A 20,504-nucleotide genomic window follows, 5' to 3' on the forward strand; every position below is an offset into this window, starting at 1 on the left:
AATTATCATGTGATTTCCTACCAGGGATAAAACCTGTTTGATCATGGGAAACCCAGTTGGGGAAAAGGGGTAATAATCTGGTCACTAAAACCTTGGCATATAGTTTTGCTTCTAAGTTCAGTAAAGAAATTGGTCTGTAACTATCACAGAGGCTAGGATAATTCCAGGTTTGTGAAGGACCATAATATGTGCCTGAAGCATTTCTTTTCTCAGGGGATCCCCCTCAGGTATAATATTGGCATAGGCTCTCAGGAATGGTAGCAATGTATCTTGGTATGTGCAATAATACGTAACCGATAATCCATCAGGTCCAGGGGCTTTACCTATAGCCATTGATTTTAAAACAGAACAAAGCTCAGAAACCAAAACTTTTGCCTCTAGAGCTTGTAGGGAAGAGAGTGATAGTTTTGGTATATGTGTCTGTGTGAGGTATTCTTAGATCAAAGAGCAACGAGAGTCTATGTCAATGTCAGTCCTTTGAACATGATAGAGTTGTTGATAAAAAGAGCAAAATTCTTTGGTGATCTCTCTAGTCTCATGAACTAAAGTGTCAGATGCTGTTTTATTTTAGAAATGAACGTGGCTGATTTTTTCTGGTGTAGGGCTCGAGCTAGGCACCTGCCCAGTTTTTCACCCTATTCAAATACCCATTGAGAAATGAATCTATAGGATTGTTTATGTTCTGCATGATAGATAGATTTCAGGTCTTCACGTTTTTGAGTCAGTAGATGGAGGTGGGAAGCTAGGTGAAACATTTTGTGACTATGCTCTTTAATTTCTTGGAGCAGGACAGATAAGTGGGTGTGACCTCTCCCAGCTCCTGATTCAACGAGTTTTCCATTAATATAAGCTTTGTGGGCCTCCCACAAAACACTAGGCGAGGTGTCAGAAACCTTATTCTCCACAAAATAGAGGGAAAGATCTGCGCCAATCTGAGCTCTATCCACAGTATCTGAGAGAAGTGAGACATTCAGTTTCCAGTTAGTAGATTTAAGGGGTAAAGAGGGAATCCTAAGGGGAATATGTACTGGAGCATGGTCTGAGAAAGTTGAAACCTCTATCACCGCCTGAAAAAAAAGTTCCAGGTGGTGATGGTCTACAAAGTTGTAGTCTATCCTGGAGTAAGACTTGTGTGTGGGTGAATAAAAGGAGTAATCTTTCTCATTATGATGCATGACCTACCAAATGTCCATAAGCAGTAGACATGTGCATTTGTTTTCGTCTGAATGCATTTTCGTCCGAATTTCAGGTATTTTAGTTATCGTTTTAACAAACGATAACGAAAGTGCAGATTCCGAAAAATGAAAGATCCGACATAAACAAATGCTTTATTTTCATTTTCGTAGCGACAACAGTTCGATATAGATAGGAGATTCGACATGATGCTAACAATAACAATTTGTGTCTATTGAACCTGTGGTCGAATGTGCCTAACCTTAACTCTATAGTCTATCCACCATAGTAGTCCAAGATTATTCAAAAAGATTTGACATAGAGAGAAAAGATTCGACATAGAGAGAAAAGATACGATGTAGAGGGAAAAATTAAGTAAAATAAAAATAATGATGATGATGGTTATTGGCCAATTGTAACCAAAGAAGAGGGGCAGTAAAATAACTAGAACCGCATGTACAACCAACTTAGTTTCACTTACAATTTGCTAGCAGAGAGAGACAGACACGCTGATTCATTTCAGAACAGTCAATCTTAGCTGGTCCGTTTAAATTGTCACTTTGTCAAAGAACCTGAACTATTTCATTTGAGCATAAGCTAAGCACAGCAGCAGAACAGTAGTGAAGCAAGCTACATCTGTGTTGTGAACTTGATAGATAGACTAGTGATACTAGTGTTGCTGCTAGTGTTGTGATAGCCTCAGAGTCTGCCCGTGTTGTGGTGTACCCTATCTCCACTCCAGTCCATTTTCTGACTTGCAGTTGCTGTAAAGTTCAGAAATGTACCGTTCTAACGTAAAAGTGAAGGCTGGTAGAGGTAGTGGTCATGGTCGCGGTGGACGCCTTGCTAAAAAAAGTGGCAAGGTCTCTGCTACTAGTGCCTCTGACACTTCTGACACCACCAACATGCCGTCCACAGCAGTGGGTGTCACCGCCAGTGCCACCAGCAAAGCTAGTTCCACCACCCCCAGTTCTTCTAATATTACTTTTCCTACCAACATCTGCTGTCACTTCCACTGCCAGTGCAGCGCCTCCTTTCGCTTCTACAGGTGTCATGGCTGCATATTTTTATGGAATAGGCAAGAAACCTAGTAAAGTGGAGTTGCCTTTACAGTCACCACCACCAATCACACTACCAGTGCCACTGCCCAGCTCCCCAAAGAAGCAATTGAGGGAGACAGCAGCAGAGACAGAATGTGAGACTTTTTCTTCATTGGCTCAAGAAGATGATTTAGAATGTGACGCTCCTCTTTCCCCAAACACTGCGGATGTTTTATACAATCTTAGCCAACAGGACTTACAGTTTGACCTGGAGAAAGTGAAAGAGGGATATTCTGTGAGGAGTAGGACAGGTAGCAGTCCACTTTTTTCATCTGCTGCTAACTCCCCTTCTCCCTCTGTTATTATGGAAGAATCCTGTGATGATATCACTGACCTCCCAGTCCCCAGCACCCCTGCCATTAGCAGCACTAGTTCTAGTTCACCAAGTGTAACTGTAGTGGCAACAGCTTCCACCACTGGTGTGCTACCTGCTGCAGCTATATCAGCCCTAAATAGATATCAACAGGGCCAAGGGGCTACATCTCGCCGCAGCAATGTTTGGAAATACTTTCAAACATTGGAAGGTGGGTTCTTTGCCAAGTGTAAATTGTGTGGGAAGCAAGTAAGTAGGGGTAAAAAGTTAGGTCATTTAACCAATGCTGGTATGAACCTACACCTTAAAAATTACCACCACTCTACTTTACTGCGGGCAGAGGCAGAAAAAGAAGATGGTAGCGCAGGAAGCAGCATAACGGACTCTGACTGTACTGGTGGTACCTCCTTAAGCACACCACTTACTCAGAGCACAGGAGGCAATAGAGAGGGTTCAATTAATACAACCCGTCCACGTGCAGTAGTTCCACTGCGGACCCAATCAGGCTCCTCATCCTCCCAAGGACATCATCAGCCTACCCTCGATAGTTTTGTTGGCTTTAGTTCCAAGGGCATGTCAAAACAGCAGGCCAACAAGATCACCCGCCTCATTGGCTAATTCATTGCTGTTGGAGGAGCCTCTTTTCGCATGATTGAAGGGGAGCCGTTTAAACAGCTCATGCATGCCCTTGCTCCACAATACGTTGTTCCTGCATGAACAACTTTCAGCAGAAAGATTATTCCAGCACTATACCACTTGTGCGTTGGATTATTGAAGGAAAAAATGGCCAAAGCCGAGGGTCAGACAATTCATTTGACAACTGATTTGTGGACAGCTCCCAGAGGTCAACACGCTTTCCTGTGTTGACCGCTGGTGGCAGGCCACTGTGCCTGTTGGTGGTGGCACTGGTGTAAGAGTTCAAACTCAAACTCTATCAGGAAGCAGGTCTGCAGCGCAAGACCAGCAGGGTTATCAAGCTTTCCTGCTCCACACAGAAGTTTGTGATGACAAACACAGCTCTTCGGTTTGGAAGATTCACCTGCCATGTCTGCTATTCCAAGGCCTGGCACCATCACTCAAAAACAACAGAGTGGAGCATGTGCATGTTGGGTAGAGGCACTTGACAATCTGGTGAATGCAGGTCAAGCAGCAGGTAATCAAGAGCAGAGCAGTGCCTTTGAAATGGTCAGGGCCTACCTATATGAAGCACCTTTGCTTCCTATAGAGGACCCTTTGACCTATTGGGATGGTAAGAAAAGTTTGTGGCCTGGTCTTTGCCTGGTTGCCCAGCAACTACTATCCTGTCCTCCAACCACTGTGCAAAGTGAGAGAGTTTTCTCTATTACTGGGAATATCCTTAACCTCCCTGGCGGTATGATTATTTCAGATTTTAGGTGCTGAAAGCGGTACCATTATTTTGCACAGAAATTTGGCGTTTTATATTGTAGGCCTGTAATTCTTAGGAATAGTTCACTTAAATCTGTCCAAACAAGAGTCTAGTAGACATCCCGGGTATGATAAAGTTTGAAAAACGAAATAAAAAATTATAATATAATAAATAACTATAAATAATTAAAACACATAATAATATAATAATAATAAAAATTATATAATAATGTAATCAAATCAAAAACACTGAAATTTGCTCAGTTCCAGAATTTTAGCTTTTATTACTTTTAGTGTTTGATGACGGATCTCCCCACAAATCACTATCGCTCAATTCTGCAAATGATTATAATTTGTTATCGCTTTTTTCTAGCTGGTCTAAAACCACTTTTGATGTAAAGAGACAGTTTTGGTTGCTATGGACAATCTCCAGTTTCCAGGCAGAAAGAACAGTTTTATATATATAAAACTGCATGCAGGACACTGGGCAGACCACTAGGGACAAAGGGGATGTGTAGTTATTTGATACAGTACTGTAATCTGTAAGATTACAGTATGCTGTATCTATACTGTGTGTTTCACTTTTGAATTTGCCGCCGAACTCCGTCCCCGTGCGTCGCAACGCTCGCAGGGAACGGAGCTCGGCACTGTGAATCGAGCGAGACACAGCGGCTCGCCGATCACAGCGGAGAGACATCGCAGGAACCAGGGGACAAGGTAAGTAACCTCTTCCTGGATCCTGCGATGCAAGCCCGAGTCTGGCTCGGGGATACCGCTTTTGGTATGTAAAATCCACCCCGAGCCAGACTCGGGAATACCGCCAGGGGGGTTAATCCACACCGTTCACAACTAACACCCCATTTGATGGAACAAATAACGTCCCAAGCTGGGTTACCCTACCCTTAACTTGGTAACCTCCCCAAGCTGGGTTACCCTACCCTTAACTTGTGAGACCTGAATTATTGTTACCATGTGAAGATAGGTGGGACTAGAGTGACTTGAGTGTGCGTGATTGCATGAATGAATGTTGTGTGAATGGACAGTGAAGATAGATGGGACTCAGAGGAACCATCCAAATGTTGAGGAAAATAATTTTTTTATTTTCTTACCACTTGACGCAATAGCAGTTGTCTACTTGACTTTGGTGTGACCCCAAGATTTAAATAGAATTATATTGTTTTAAGCAATCCAAATTTTTCCCTTTATTCCTTCCATCACCCTTTTTTGTAATGAATGTTGTGTAGAGTGACTAGAGTGTGTGTGATTGCATGAATGAATGTTGTGTGAATGGACAGTAGCAAGGGTTGAAGCCTTGACGTGGTGCTACTGCTCACATGTTGCTGTCTTTGTAAATACAAATAGCAACATGTGCTAATTTAACCATTTTTGTTTGATGGTCTGGAAATAAGAGACAATGATTAAAGATGACCTCAACAGCATGACAGTTCCTCTTGATGGAGAGACTGTCAACTCAAGGATCAGAATATGTTACCAACACAACATATCACAAAGAAGCATACAGTTGGAAATGTGATTCTATGCAAGATAGATTAGTTGGTCACTGATGAGCTGCATCCAGATGCCCAGGACCCCTCCCATTTACCATCTCTGACCCTGGGGACACCAGGGCCCTCTCTGATCCTCTGCCTGTTTCATGACCATCTGCAATTGTCCAAAGTCACCAGTGTGAGTAATCTACCCTGCTGCCATGTAACTCAAGCCCCGAAAATTATGACTGCCTGTCAGGTCACCTTGAGGCTAGGTGACAGATGCACTCTGTAGGAATCGGAAGTGCACCACTAGGTAGTGGACCCTAGGACTGACTGCTGTGGATTGAACCCTGGGAGGTTCAAGAAGCAGGTCTACTGGATCACTAACACAGATCCCACTGGGAGCTAGAGCATAGATTCCTCAGGGTGCAGAGTCTGAGAGCCAGCAGGTGTTCACCAGAGCCTCTAGTGGTGAGGATGGACTGCGCTGCAGTCTGGCTCCAGGTCGCGGCCCCCAGGGTCTCACAGCTCATGCTCACGGTAGACTACAGGAGAAGAGGAAAGAGGCAGCAGGCTGGAACAACAAGCAAGTAAGGGATAAGCCAAGGTCGAGGCCACAAGCAGACAAGGACAACAGAGTGCACGCCAAGGTTCAGGGTCACAGGCAAACAGGGATGGTCAGGGACACGCCAAAGGTCAGGGTCACGAGCAGACAGGAATAGTAGAGAACAGGCCAAAGTCGGTTAACTGGAATCAGACATAGGAAACACAGCCATTACACACGAAAGCTAACACACAATGGTTGATCAGCACTGCTGGCTTGCAGTGCACAGGTTAATATAGGGTTCCCTGATAGGAGCTGGGGTGGAGCAATGCTAGAGGAGAGCTTACAAAAGCAGTCAGGTGAGGGTCAGCTGGTCTCTAGAGATGAACACATGGAGACAGGTATGCTGACAGACAAACTCTATTGCATAACCATGACACTGCCCTTTGAACTGTTGCCCCTTGTGATTGCGTTAGCCTGTGAACCTCTGTCCGGTTAACTGTTGGCCTCATGATTGCAAGCCTGCAATCTATGTCCTGTGAACTGTTGAGGACTGTATAGTAACCCCTGCTGTAACTATCTGCTGTGTATTCTGGTGAAGGGAAAGCTGAATGGCGTGACTGGACACAATACATGGGATTACCCTTTGCACATTGAAATAGTGTAGAGAGAAATCTCATCAATTTTCTAAGTTCAGCCTGATGGTTAAATGTAGAAAAACTACAATTATAAGGTCTCTAGTAAGTTAGTAACAATATATGGACTAGTTCATTTAGATAAACATCACACAAATCTAACAAGGAAAGCAAAACTCAAGAAAACAATTATTTCTGAACATTTTTTTTTATTTTTAACATAAACAAAACAAACAAAAAATTAAAATAAAAAAAAAATTAAAGTACATTCTCCCCCAGCCTGGTGACCAGTCGCTGTAGGGACATATTAATCCCAGTCAACTGGTCACCAAGGTACCGCGTAGCCTCCAGGTGTCTCCTGAGGCTACGTTGGTACCTCTCCAGAGCCACATAGTGACGGAGCTGCCGGCGATTGCGGCGATTGTGGAGGGCCAAAGATCGACAAGCCTCCGGGTTACTGCAAATTGTCTCTCTTGGACCTCCACAATGCGCCGCAGATAATCAGTCACATGTGGCTCTTGAGGGTGGGGGATGTGTACTTGATCTGGAGCAGGTGGAGAAGGATGCACTGGGGAGGAGGCACCAATGGGTGTGTCACTGTCCAGGTGGGGGGATGTTGATGAAGGTGGAGGAGAACATGCCCTGTAGAAACCACTGGGGAGGAAGGACAGTCAGTCCAACCAGACGCGGGCAGGTCCAGGCCTTCGTCCACAGGGTGCAGTTGAAGGATAAAGACTTCACCTGTGAAGAAAAGAAAATATATTAGATAGATAGATAATACAATACACATGGCTTCTTCACCCAAACATTATATAAAGGCAAAGATCTCCCAGCCCTTGTAGACAATCCTGTATCATCTTGAGATGTTTTCACTTCCATACCAGTTTTCCATTTTTGATATTTAGTGAGATGCACCTAATCAATTTGTGTGTAGGAGATAGTGGTGTCTGTGTCAATTTGCTGCGTCATACCAAGTTTGCAGAGCTGTGCAGGAAGGTGTAGTACTACTTTACTGTACTCTGACCGGGGCGGAGCTGAGTGTCCTCCCCGGCCAGAGTACAAAGGGATTCCGCTCTACACATAGAGCAGTGCAAAAGGGGAATCTCCCAAAGATTTTATCCGCTTGGTCGCACGGGCGGCTGGAGAAAATCTTAAGGTGTAATGGACGCCTAAGTGCTAACTAATCTACCTCATCCAGACTGACTGACTTTGGCAAATATGGAAGATCAGTTGCACTTGCAGAAAAACATATCATCTATACCAGCTTTTAACATTACACTCACCAAAGAGAAGCCATTCAAGCCATTGCATTTGGGATGACCTAATACAAAGTTGTTTAATAAAATATAGCAGGCTACTTTTTAAAGTTGATAATTTTGTAAGGCCACTGATTGTTGAATAAGCCCCACTTCTGTTCTAGGCTAGGTAGGTTACTCACTCCTGGTCTAGGCTAGGAGGTATAACAGGTATAACCTAAATATAAAACTGGGGATGGTGCTGCGCTAATCCTGGTGTAAACATGTCATAATAATAAAATAATAGTAACTAGGTGGCATGATGCCTAATCTCAATAAATAAGTGATAAAAACTTGATCATACGTTACTAATATTCCGTGCTGTGCTTCACTTTAAAAATTGCAGATAAGAGCTACGCACAAATAAAGACTATAAGCATCTGATTATAAATACAAATCTTTCACCTGTAGTGCAGGGAGCAATATAAATAAGTTTGGAAAGTGAAAACACATAAGAAAATAAAAATAAAGATGAAATAAAATAAACCGCACACAAGTGCAAGGTTACTATGGATGTCCTAAGAGATCCCAATACTGGTGACAAATATAAAAAATCAAAAAAAGTGCAAAAACAACTATACATAGATAAATGTAAGTATTTGAATATACGTAGAATCATATAAATCCTTCGCCTATAGTGCAAACAACAATAGAAATATGTTTAAAACATAAAACGCATAAAAAATATATAATAAACCGCACACAGGTGCAAGGTTACTATGAATGTCCTAGGAGATCCCAATATAAGTGACAGATATAATAAAGTGTCCAGTGTCAGCAATCCGTGCTCACATTTTAGTACAAACAATGTTCAAATGCAAAAGAAAAGTGACTTTGTGCAGCAACAAACAGTTCCAATGCTTCTTAAAACGTGCTCAATGAGAAAAATGGTGAAGGCAGCAGCTAGATTCTAGCATCGCTTTCCTCAAATGAGTGAAGAATGTGAAGTGTAAACACCAATCCTCTTCATGCAGCAATCCTACAATGGAGGGCAATGGCCCCTTACCTCACTGCGCTGAGGTTACAGCATGAGTTAATCAGTGTGTATGATGTCTCCTATGGGGATCAGTCTTGGGTCCCAAGCTGTCATTCAATATACCTCAATACCTCAACCTCCAATATGCCCCCTGCATTATCTGAGGTTTTGCACAAACCAATCAATAAACGCTTATTGCAATTTTTGTTACCAAAAATATGTAGAAGAATACATATCGGCCTAAACTGAGGAAAACATTTGTTTTTTATATATTTGTTGGGGATACTTATATAGCAAAAAGTAAATAAAAACTGCAGAGGTGATCAAATACCACCAAAAGAAAGCTCTATTTGTGGGAAAAAAGGACGCCAATCTTGTTTGGGAGCAACGTCACACCACCACGCAATTGTCAGTTAAAGTGTCACAGTGCCGAACAAAGTGGCACGGTCATTTGGCAGCCATATCTCCGGGGCTGAAGTGGTTAAAATGTAAAAAAAAAAAATAATCAGACACGTTACTTACCGTTTTATGTCGCTGAATTTTTTGCGACAGGCAGTCAGGTCACGCCGATGGCAATAGGTCTCCTCGACCTTCCTGGAGATCTCCTCCCACTTCTCCCGCTTCCACTCCGAAGTGGTTTCCCTGGAGCGGGGGGCCACACAGCTTCATCCAGCAAGGAAGCGTTTCCCTTACAAGGACCTGGGACTCAATGTGAGTCCACATAAGGTTACGCTTCCTGCTGGTTGCAACTTGTGTCCCCCTCCTGTGCCCATTTTTGGATGCTGGTGTTGTTGGGGATGTTGCTGCTGCTTCCATAGAAGGCCCAGGAAGGTCCTCCTCCATATCTGAGCCAGACACACTCACAGCGTCGGATTTTGCGGCCGCCATTGCACTTCCGATTGAGAAACGAATGTGAAAGTTTGGTTGGCTGACTGCTGGGGCAGAGTAGACCAATGAGCATGAACGATGAAGATTCGACACAGAAACGAAAACATGCAAACGTAAATCTTTGGCTTATGGTGTCTGTCGAAAGTTAGAAGATTCGACGGAGCAGCTAAACAGACTGTACGATGCTGCTATTGTACATTTCGGGTCAAATGCATCCCGGAAAATTCGACCGGAATGTACGATTGCGATGTCGTACAGTTTAGCTGCTCCGTCGAATCTACTTTGAACATTCAACAGACACCATAAGCCTTTAATGACAGATTTGACCTTAATTCGTTTTGATTTTTGGACGAATGCAAGTTTTTAACGAAAAACGAAATAAAGAAAAACAAATTTCGGGAGTAACTAAATAAATTTATTTTTCGGACGAAAACGAAATTCCGAAACAAAATATTTCAGTGTGCACATGTCTAATAAGCAGAAGGTCATGGAAATGTTTACAGATAAATGTGAGGTGTTTATGTGAAATGGAAGAGGTGCCCTGAGATCCCGAGATTTGTCTAGTTTAGATGCGAACGGTACATTTAGATCCCCTGCCAAGACAATAGAACCTTGGGTGAAATCTCACAATGTATATGAGGCGGTAGTAAACTGCTTTTTTTTAAACCTGCATGGAAATGTCATAAATAGAGCTGGGCGAATGGTTCAGCCCAAGCATCAGTTCGGACCAAACATTGGCTGTTCGCCCCATTCGGGCAACACCCAAATTTGCAGTGTGTTCAAAGGGTGTTCGCCCTGTCGAATGCCCTGCAATGCACTGCACGCTGCACAGTGCATTTTGCGCCCTGATTGGGCGAAGCTTTGGTGGTGTAAGAGCAAGACATAGTTGTACATTACCCCTAAGAAAAGGCAATGTAGATTACACAAGAATATTAACTTAGCAAACATGGAGAGGAAGATAAACAATCACAGGTTTACAATGATCTGATAACATAATCATACTGTATCTATAATGTATTAACATGCGAATATTCAAAGAGGGTGGTCTGGTTTAGACTCAGCATATAGGTATAGTAACATTATAAGTATTCTAAAAGGAGAGCAAACATAAAGGATCTGTGGCAAGAAAGAGGGAGAAGAGAAAGGACCCCATTTTCGTGGTCAGCAATCCAATCTGCCCATTCAGTGTAAAAGTTTGAAGTGGATAATGTAGCTTTGGAGAAAGAAAATTCCAAATGAAAATGGGAATTTAGTATGCGGGTGACATCTGATATCAAGGGTGGATGTGGGGATTTCCACCGCTTTGCTATCGTCAGTCGAGGCCACAGTCAAAATATGTGTTGCCACTACTTTGATTTGTTTTGGTCATAATGGAATAGACAAGCCCAACAGAAGATCCAGCGAGGTCAAAGGTGAGGGGACTGAGCATATAGAAGTAAGGAGATTAGACACTTCTAACCAGTAGATTTTAATATTGGGACAGTCCCACCAGATGTGATGTAGAGTTCCAATGCGTCCACAGTTGTGCCAACACCTCTGTGAGGTGGTAGGGTATATATTGGCAAGTCTGGATGGTGTATAGTACCATTTGTAAAAAATCTTTAGCAATGCTTCCCAATGTGTGATACAACGGGACAACCCCAGTGGCAGTGAAAGTGCCAGATGCCAGTGCTTGGTTGAAGGGGATCTGTCATGAAGGAAGACCAGTATTGCATTGATGGTAAAGATAGGTCTTGAGAAGGAGTAACTTGTACACCAAGGAAATCCCTCTGACAGCAGGTTTTGGTGTGTTGTAAAACTTCAAAAGGGAGCATGGTATTGAGTCTTCCTCAGACCATTGAGTTTTGTAGAATAGGGAACAAATGCAGAGGTACATATAGAAAACTTAGAAGATATCCCATAGGGGTGTTGTAGAAAGGAGAAGGGGTGCAATCCGGTAGAGGAGAATAGGAGTCCCATGTTTGTTTTGCCTGAGGCCGTCCAGGTAGAGAGGGGCAAATCTGGTAGAAGTCCTAAGGAACTGAGAGGTAACTTGGAGAGTATGGATAATGGTAGTCCTTTAGTGATTTGTGGGATAGCTGACCATATGCGAAGTGACGCTGTTATAGTGTCCAAGGGATAATGGGTATGTTTGAAGCAGATCAGCGATGCGCTGAGCAGTAATTTTGGGTCAACACCCAATACTGTGACTGTTTACAGTTAGTTTGGTGATGGTTGGACCACCAGATTTTAATTTGGTCTAGGAGTACAGCACGGTAGTGAGTATCAAGGACTATATTTAATATAACCAATTTACTGTGGTTCACTTTGTAGAGGGAAACTAGACTAAAGCAGTTCCGAATATGTTGTATTTTGGGGAGTATCGCGAGGGATTTGTTAAAGCTATTATGACATCATCGGCATATAGACCTATTCGGTGTTCCATGTCTCCAATCCTGATTCCTGATACTGAAGGGGCTGTGCATATTGTTTGGTCAAAAGGCTCCATGACCATTGTGAAGATCAATGGGGAAAGTGGGTATCCCTGTCTCGTTCCATTTGTAATTAGAAAGGGATCCAATACAATACCCAAGGTCCAAACTCATGCACTCGGGGATAAATATAAGCTTAAAATTGCTGATAAAAATGTGCCTGAAAGGCCGAATTTTTGTAGTACTAAGTCCATTTAGGCCCAGTGAACCCTGTTGAATGCCTTCTCTGTATCCAGGGACAGGAACAGAGAAGGTGTTTGATGGTATTCCACCCACTGTATAAGATCGACAAAATGCCTGGTGCCATCAGACACTTGTCTATCAGGAACAAAGCCTACTTGGTCAGGGTGAATTATTTGGGGGATGACCATTGAAAGACGTTGTGCTAGGAATTTTGCGAACAATTTAGTATCTGAATTTAAGAGTGAAATAGGCCGATAATTGGCTGGGCTGTCTGTAGTTTTGCCCGGTTTAGGCAGTGTGATCATAAGAGCTTCAAGGGATTCTCTAGGGATTAAACCTGTAGTTTCATACTGGCTGTAAATGTTGCTAAGGTATGGGGTAAGGAGCATCACATAGTGTTTGAAATATTCATTGGAGAAGCCGTCAGGTCCAGGGGCTTTATGCAATGGGAGTTTCCCTATAGTTTTGAGAATTTCTTCTGCGCTAAAGGGTGCAGAAAGGGTTTCTCCTTGTGCCATGGAAATTGAGGGGAGTTTAATGGAAGAGAGGAAGGCCTCAATGTCTTCAAATCTGGGGGGAGGGGATGATTCTGAGAGATTGTAATTTTTGGCGTAGAAGGTGCTAAATTTGTTTGCTATGTCAAGTGGGCTTGTTATACGTTGGGTGTTTGTGAGGAATGACTTTTTTTTATTTGACATATCCTGTTTCATTTGATGAGCTAAAAGGGCTCCCGGTCTGTTACTGTACCTGACAAATAGAACTGAAGTTTTAAGCATTTGGCATAAAAGTCAAATTTTCTCTGTAGGTGTTCACTGAGCTGGCATCTTAATTGTCTGAGTTCAAGGGATGTGGTAGATGTGGGGTTAACCTTATTAATTTGCTCTAAAGAGCGGAGTTGGGATAGCAAGGAGTCAGTAGCAGTACATTTTTCATTCATGTGCCCCAATTTTTATAAATAGACCTCACAGAAAAGCTTTGTGTGCGTTCCAAATCACTGCATGATCGGCAATGGATTGTGAATTAACAGTGAAGAAGTTCTCAATCTCGGACTTGATCTGAGTTTCATAGAGAGGATTAGTTAGAAGGGAGGTATTTATTCTCCAAACTGAGTGGCGAGGTAAGTGGTTATGGGCAGACAGTGTAATTGAAATTGGTGCATGGTCTGACCAAGTTATTAGGCCGATTTGTGAGTCATTGATCGTTTGTAGCAAGTGTTTATCGGTGAGGAACAGATCAATCCAAGAATAAGAATGTTGGGAATGGGAATAAAAGGTATAGTCTCGCTCTGTATCATGCAGACACTGCCATGGGTCATAAAGATCCTCTGATTTCAATAAGGAGGAAAGGGCAGAAGGCCTACGTGTTTGTGGTGTCAAGTGTCAGATCAATGATGTCATTGAAGTCTCCACATAATATCAGTGGGGTGTTTCTATATGGGGCAAGTTTAGATACCCTGTTTCCCCGAAAATAAGACCTAGTGTGATTGTCGGTGATGGCTGCAATATAAGCCCTACCCCCCAAATAAGCCCTACCCTGTTTCCCCGAAAATAAGCCCTACCCTGAAAATAAGACCTACAAGGACTTTAACTAGGGCTTATTTGGGGGGTAGGGCTTATATTGCAGCCATCACAGACAATCACGCTAGGTCTTATTTTCGGGGAAACAGGGTAGCAAAGATTTAAAAAATTTCCTCTGGGCCGTATTGGGTGCATATATATTTACAATAGTGAGAGGGAGATTTTCAATTGTAGTGGATAAAAACAAATTTCTGCCATCCTCCTCTTGTTTAAGATGATGTCGAGTAAAAGAAACTGACGCAGTATTTGCTATCATGACACCGCAGTGTCTTTTAGGCGCATTTGCATAAAAACAGTGGGGGTAACACTTGTGTGTGTACAAAGGAGGTTTGGCTTTGTGAAAATAGGTTTCTTGCATGCATAACACATCGGCATGCTGAGCATGTGCTTCTTTCCATAAAAGGTTATGTTTAAAGGGGGAATTTAAGCCTTTGGAATTGATTGAGTGGCCATGGCGATAGGAGATGACTATAGAAATGTGCTAGGAGAGCGAGACTATATCTCTTGACGAGTATCAATCAATATAGTAAGTGCTCCAAACCAGACCACAAGGCAGTTGTGAGAATAGAAAGATCAACCCGATACTGAATACAATTTAAGCTAAGAGCATTAAGAACTACTTAGAACTAGTTTGTCAATGCTTACATAAGATAAAAACTAAAACGAATAACAATATCGAAAAAAAAAACAGTGGAGTGTGCTTAGCACACTGTAATCTCAGAGGGTGGAAAGTAAAGCATAAACGTCGCCCAGGCTGGATTATGGTTGATATGGGACAACATACTGATGTAGATGATTTAGCCATGAGGGTCTGCCATGAGGGTCAAGTTTTGGGCCATGGTTGTCGATGTCAAGACTCACCTTTGATCCATGGTGTGGGGTGCATCAGGGAGATGGCACCAGTTTGTTAGTCGCTTGTAGTTATCTTTAGGCATGAGGATGGGTACAGACTGAAGTTGGTAGGTAACTAAGAATTTAGCTGGGAAGCCCTGCCTGTAGATGATTTTGCGCTCTTGAAGGATCAAAATGATCGGGGTAAATGCTCTGTGCATTTCCATCAAGGCGGGGGATAAATCTGTGAAGATTAGGATGTTGGAGTAAGGCGCTGGGAGAGATTTCATATTTTTCGTGGCACAGAGTATCTGCTCCCTAATGTGAAAAAGATGGATGCGGGCTAGGACATCTCTGGGAATATCTGCAGAGAGATGAGGAGGTTTAGAGACCCTATGTGCCTGGTCTATAATGACATCTTTGGAGGTAAGACGCGGAGTGTTAAAAAGCTGTTGTAAATAGTTGGTGAGGTCCACAGGCTTCACTGATTCAGGTATCCCCCTGAATTTGATGTTGTTGCGTCTAGAGCGATCCTCTAAATCCGCCAATTTAACTTTAATATGGTGAATTTCTACTGAGTGATGGTCAAGAGCTCATTATGTGCCTTGGTATATTCACTCATATTCTCCTCTATAGCATCTGTTCTCTCCTCTAAATAATCCACCCTGTCATGGATTTGGGACAAAGAGATCTGTAACTCTTTATGCAATTCCTTTTGTAAAGTAATCAGCATAGACTTTAATGTAGCCTCAGAGACTGGGTTGTCAGTATCAGGAATGGATGCCAGGGAAGGTGTGGTGTCTGTGCTGGGAGAGCTGTTGGTGGCGGCTTGCCCAGAGCTGCTTTTTTCTTGTGATTCTTTGCAGGGGGAATTAGCAGGTGAGGTTGCCAGCCTCTTTCCTCTGTCTGCAGAGATCGGTTTGTCAGCGGTTGCAGGGGGAGGTAAACTGTCCATCTCCTCAGGCACTGGTATATTGGAGGTTTCCCTCGGCTCTAGAGCTGTGTGCAGGGTGGCAGTTGTGCTGAAACTGCTTGTCTTGCTGGAGCGTGTGCCAGATCCATTACCATCTTAGGCCATCTGCATGGCCGAGGAGCCGTAGTAGTGAGTGAGGTGGCGGGGTGCAGGAGGCTTAAATTTCTTCTTGGACATGCCGGAGCGGGTCCCAGGCATTTCCCCTCTCTCAGGGAGAGAGCAGGGGAGATGAAGTTGTGCTGGGTTGCTATAGATCCATGCCGTGGTGCAGAGCAAGGTATTCAGGCAGCCATCCTAATCCGCAGCAGGCCATGCCCCCCCCTTTTTTTTACTATTTTCACCAGCAAATGTTTTCTTTTTTTTTATTCAGCTGTCAGCAGAAAAGCCGTTGACAGCTGATGACTCATCGGTTGTTAAGGGCACTGCGGCTGGCTTACTGGCCCTGCTCCTTAGCAACCAGCTTTTACTGTGTTCTGATTGGGCAAAGCTTTGCACAGCCAATGTTTGACCTGAACTCATGCTCGGATCGAACCGTTCATCTAACACTAGTCATAATTTACTAGTATACATCCCATACTTACCTTAGAACAAAACCCTCCAGCAGCATGCTGTCACCGCTGAAGGTGCTTCCATCATCACCCAGTCTTCCTTCTGGGTTCATGGACTCAGGCTGTGTTAGTGGCCGGAGCAACAATGATGTTACTCCTGCACATGCGCACATGAGCTGCCATTTACGACACATGACTCTGAAGGAATGGCACAGGTATGATGTTCCTTCTGAGTGCATGTGCCGGTGACATCATCTACAGTAAATATCTCCTAAATGGTGCATGTTTAGGAGATAGTTACAGTACCTACAGGTAAGCCTTATTATAGGCTTACCTTTAGGTAAAATTAATGCATGGGAGTTTACTCCCACTTTAGAGTTAAGGATAAAAATTCAGTCTGATCCTGGTTTGGTGCATATATATTAGCAAAGTACAGGGACTATTGCCTAGAGAACCTTTGAAAAATAGATATAATGCATGTCCACTAGGGATGAGCCGAACACCCCCCTGTTCGGTTCGCACCAGAACATGCGAACAGGAAAAAAGTTTGTTCGAACATGCGAACACCGTTAAAGTCTATGGGACACGAACATGAATAATCAAAAGTGCTAATTTTAAAGGCTTATATGCAAGTTATTGTCATAAAAAGTGTTTGGGGACCTGGGTCCTGCCCCAGGGGACATGGATCAATGCAAAAAAAAGTTTTAAAAACGGCCGTTTTTTCAGGAGCAGTGATTTTAATAATGCTTAAAGTCAAACAATAAAAGTGTAATATCCCTTTAAATTTCGTACCTGGGGGGTGTCTATAGTATGCCTGTAAAGGGGCGCATGTTTCCTGTGTTTAGAACAGTCTGACAGCAAAATGACATTTTGAAGGAAAAAACTCATTTAAAACTACCCGCGGCTATTGCATTGCCGACAATACACATAGAAGTTCATTGATAAAAACGGCATGGGAATTCCCCAAAGGGGAACCTCGAACCAAAATTAAAAAAAAAATATGACGTGGGAGTCCTCCTAAATTCCATACCAGGCCCTTCAGGTCTGGTATGGATATTAAGGGGAACCCCGGCCAAAATTAAAAAAAAAAAATGACGTGGGGTTCCCCCTAAATTCCATACCAGACCCTTCAGGTCTGGTATGGATTTTAAGGGGAACCCCGCGCCAAAAAAAAAAAAAAAAACGGCGTGGGGTCCCCCCAAAAATCCATACCAGACCCTTATCCGAGCACGCAACCTGGCAGGCCGCAGGAAAAGAGGGGGGGACGAGAGTGCGGCCCCCCCTCCCTCCTGAACCGTACCAGGCCACATGCCCTCAACATTGGGAGGGTGCTTTGGGGTAGCCCCCCAAAATACCTTGTCCCCATGTTGATGAGGACAAGGGCCTCATCCCCACAACCCTGGCCGGTGGTTGTGGGGGTCTGCGGGCGGGGGGCTTATCGGAATCTGGAAGCCCCCTTTAACAAGGTGACCCCCAGATCCCGGCCCCCCCCTGTGTGAAATGGTAAGGGGGTACATAAGTACCCCTACCATTTCACGAAAAAAGTGTCAAAAATGTTAAAAATGACAAGAGACAGTTTTTGACAATTCCTTTATTTAAATGCTTCTTCTTTCTTCTATCTTCCTTCATCTTCTGGTTCTTCTGGTTCTTCTGGCTCTTCTGGTTCTTCCTCCGGCGTTCTCGTCCAGCATCTCCTCCGCGGCGTCTTCTATCTTCTTCTCCTCGGGCCGCTCCGCACCCATGGCATAGGGGGGAGGCTCCCGCTCTTCTCTTCTTCTTTTCTTCTCTTCTGTTCTTCTTCATTTTCTTCTCCGGGCCGCTCCGCAATCCATGCTGGCATGGAGGGAGGCTCCCGCTGTGTGACGGCGCTCCTCGTCTGACAGTTCTTAAATAACCGGGTGGGCGGGGCCACCCGGTGAACCCCGCCCCCCTCTGACGCACGGTGACTTGACGGGACTTCCCTGTGACGTCACGGGGAATGCCACAGGGAAGTCCCGTCAAGTCACCGTGCGTCAGAGGGGGGCGGGGTCACCGGGTGGCCCCGCCCCCCGTTATTTAAGAACTGTCAGACGAGGAGCGCCGTCACACAGCGGGAGCCTCCCTCCATGCCAGCATGGATTGCGGAGCGGCCCGGAGAAGAAAATGAAGAAGAACAGAAGAGAAGAAAAGAAGAAGAGAAGAGCGGGAGCCTCCCCCCTATGCCATGGGTGCGGAGCGGCCCGAGGAGAAGAAGATAGAAGACGCCGCGGAGGAGATGCTGGACGAGAATGCCGGAGGAAGAACCAGAAGAGCCAGAAGAACCAGAAGAACCAGAAGATGAAGGAAGATAGAAGAAAGAAGAAGCATTTAAATAAAGGAATTGTCAAAAACTGTCTCTTGTCATTTTTAACATTTTTGACACTTTTTTCGTGAAATGGTAGGGGTACTTATGTACCCCCTTACCATTTCACACAGGGGGGGGGCCGGGATCTGGGGGTCACCTTGTTAAAGGGGGCTTCCAGATTCCGATAAGCCCCCCGCCCGCAGACCCCCACAACCACCGGCCAGGGTTGTGGGGATGAGGCCCTTGTCCTCATCAACATGGGGACAAGGTGTTTTGGGGGGCTACCCCAAAGCACCCTCCCAATGTTGAGGGCATGTGGCCTGGTACGGTTCAGGAGGGAGGGGGGGCCGCACTCTCGTCCCCCCCTCTTTTCCTGCGGCCTGCCAGGTTGCGTGCTCGGATAAGGGTCTGGTATGGATTTTTGGGGGGACCCCACGCCGTTTTTTTTTTTTTTTTGGCGCGGGGTTCCCCTTAAAATCCATACCAGACCTGAAGGGTCTGGTATGGAATTTAGGGGGAACCCCACGTCATTTTTTTTTTAAATTTTGGCCGGGGTTCCCCTTAATATCCATACCAGACCTGAAGGGCCTGGTATGGAATTTAGGGGGACTCCCACGTCATTTTTTTTTTTTAATTTTGGTTCGGGGTTCCCCTTTGGGGAATTCCCATGCCGTTTTTATCAATGAACTTCTATGTGTATTGTCGGCAATGCAATAGCCGCGGGTAGTTTTAAATGAGTTTTTTCCTTCAAAATGTCATTTTGCTGTCAGACTGTTCTAAACACAGGAAACATGCGCCCCTTTACAGACACACTATAGACACCCCCCAGGTACGAAATTTAAAGGGATATTACACTTTTATTGATTGACTTTAAGCATTATTAAAATCACTGCTCCTGAAAAAACGGCCGTTTTTAAAACTTTTTTTTGCATTGATCCATGTCCCCTGGGGCAGGACCCAGGTCCCCAAACACTTTTTATGACAATAACTTGCATATTAGCCTTTAAAATTAGCACTTTTGATTTCTCCCATAGACTTTTAAAGGGTGTTCCGCGGCATTCGAATTTGCCGCGAACACCCCAAATTGTTCGCTGTTCGGTGAACTTGCGAACAGCCAATGTTCGAGTCGAACATGAGTTCGACTCGAACTCGAAGCTCATCCCTAATGTCCACTAACACTAACTCCTTTGTGAAAGCCAGTGGTGACCCCCTTTGCTTTATGAACATCAGATAGACTATAATACCAAATAGGGTAGTTCGGAGAGAAAGACTTTGTAGAAGTGGTACAAGTAAGATGCCTTTCCTGAAGAAAAGCTATATCACAAAAAACACATTTAAGTTCCCTGAAAAGATTATGTCTCTTATCAGAGGCATGCACGTCTCTTACATAGTATGAGATAACATTAATGGTCACCATTGTTCACAAAGAAGAAACTCCAATGCAACATGTGACATGAGATCACATAGAAAATTGAGAAATTCATGCATTACAATGCGGTGTGAGCATAGGGAGCCGCACCACCAGGGCAATCCACCACCAGTCCCCCAAAAAAGGAGGGGACCACGAGGGTGGGGGACCACGAGGGTGGGGCACCACAACAAAGTGGAGATCGCCACCATAAAATGCCCTGGAGGCAATAAAAGATAATATCAACAGGTAAAAAATGATATGTACCATTACCATGAGTAACAGGGTCCAAATGTAAACAGTAACAAGAGCATTTGCTTTGTAAAGTATACAGGTATATTGGTTGGTGGCAAAACCATTCCTGAGTTCATCAACAGCAAACTAGGTAAC

Source organism: Aquarana catesbeiana, linkage group LG09 (assembly GCF_042186555.1).
Source record: "Aquarana catesbeiana isolate 2022-GZ linkage group LG09, ASM4218655v1, whole genome shotgun sequence".
Taxonomy (NCBI): Eukaryota; Metazoa; Chordata; class Amphibia; order Anura; family Ranidae; genus Aquarana; species Aquarana catesbeiana.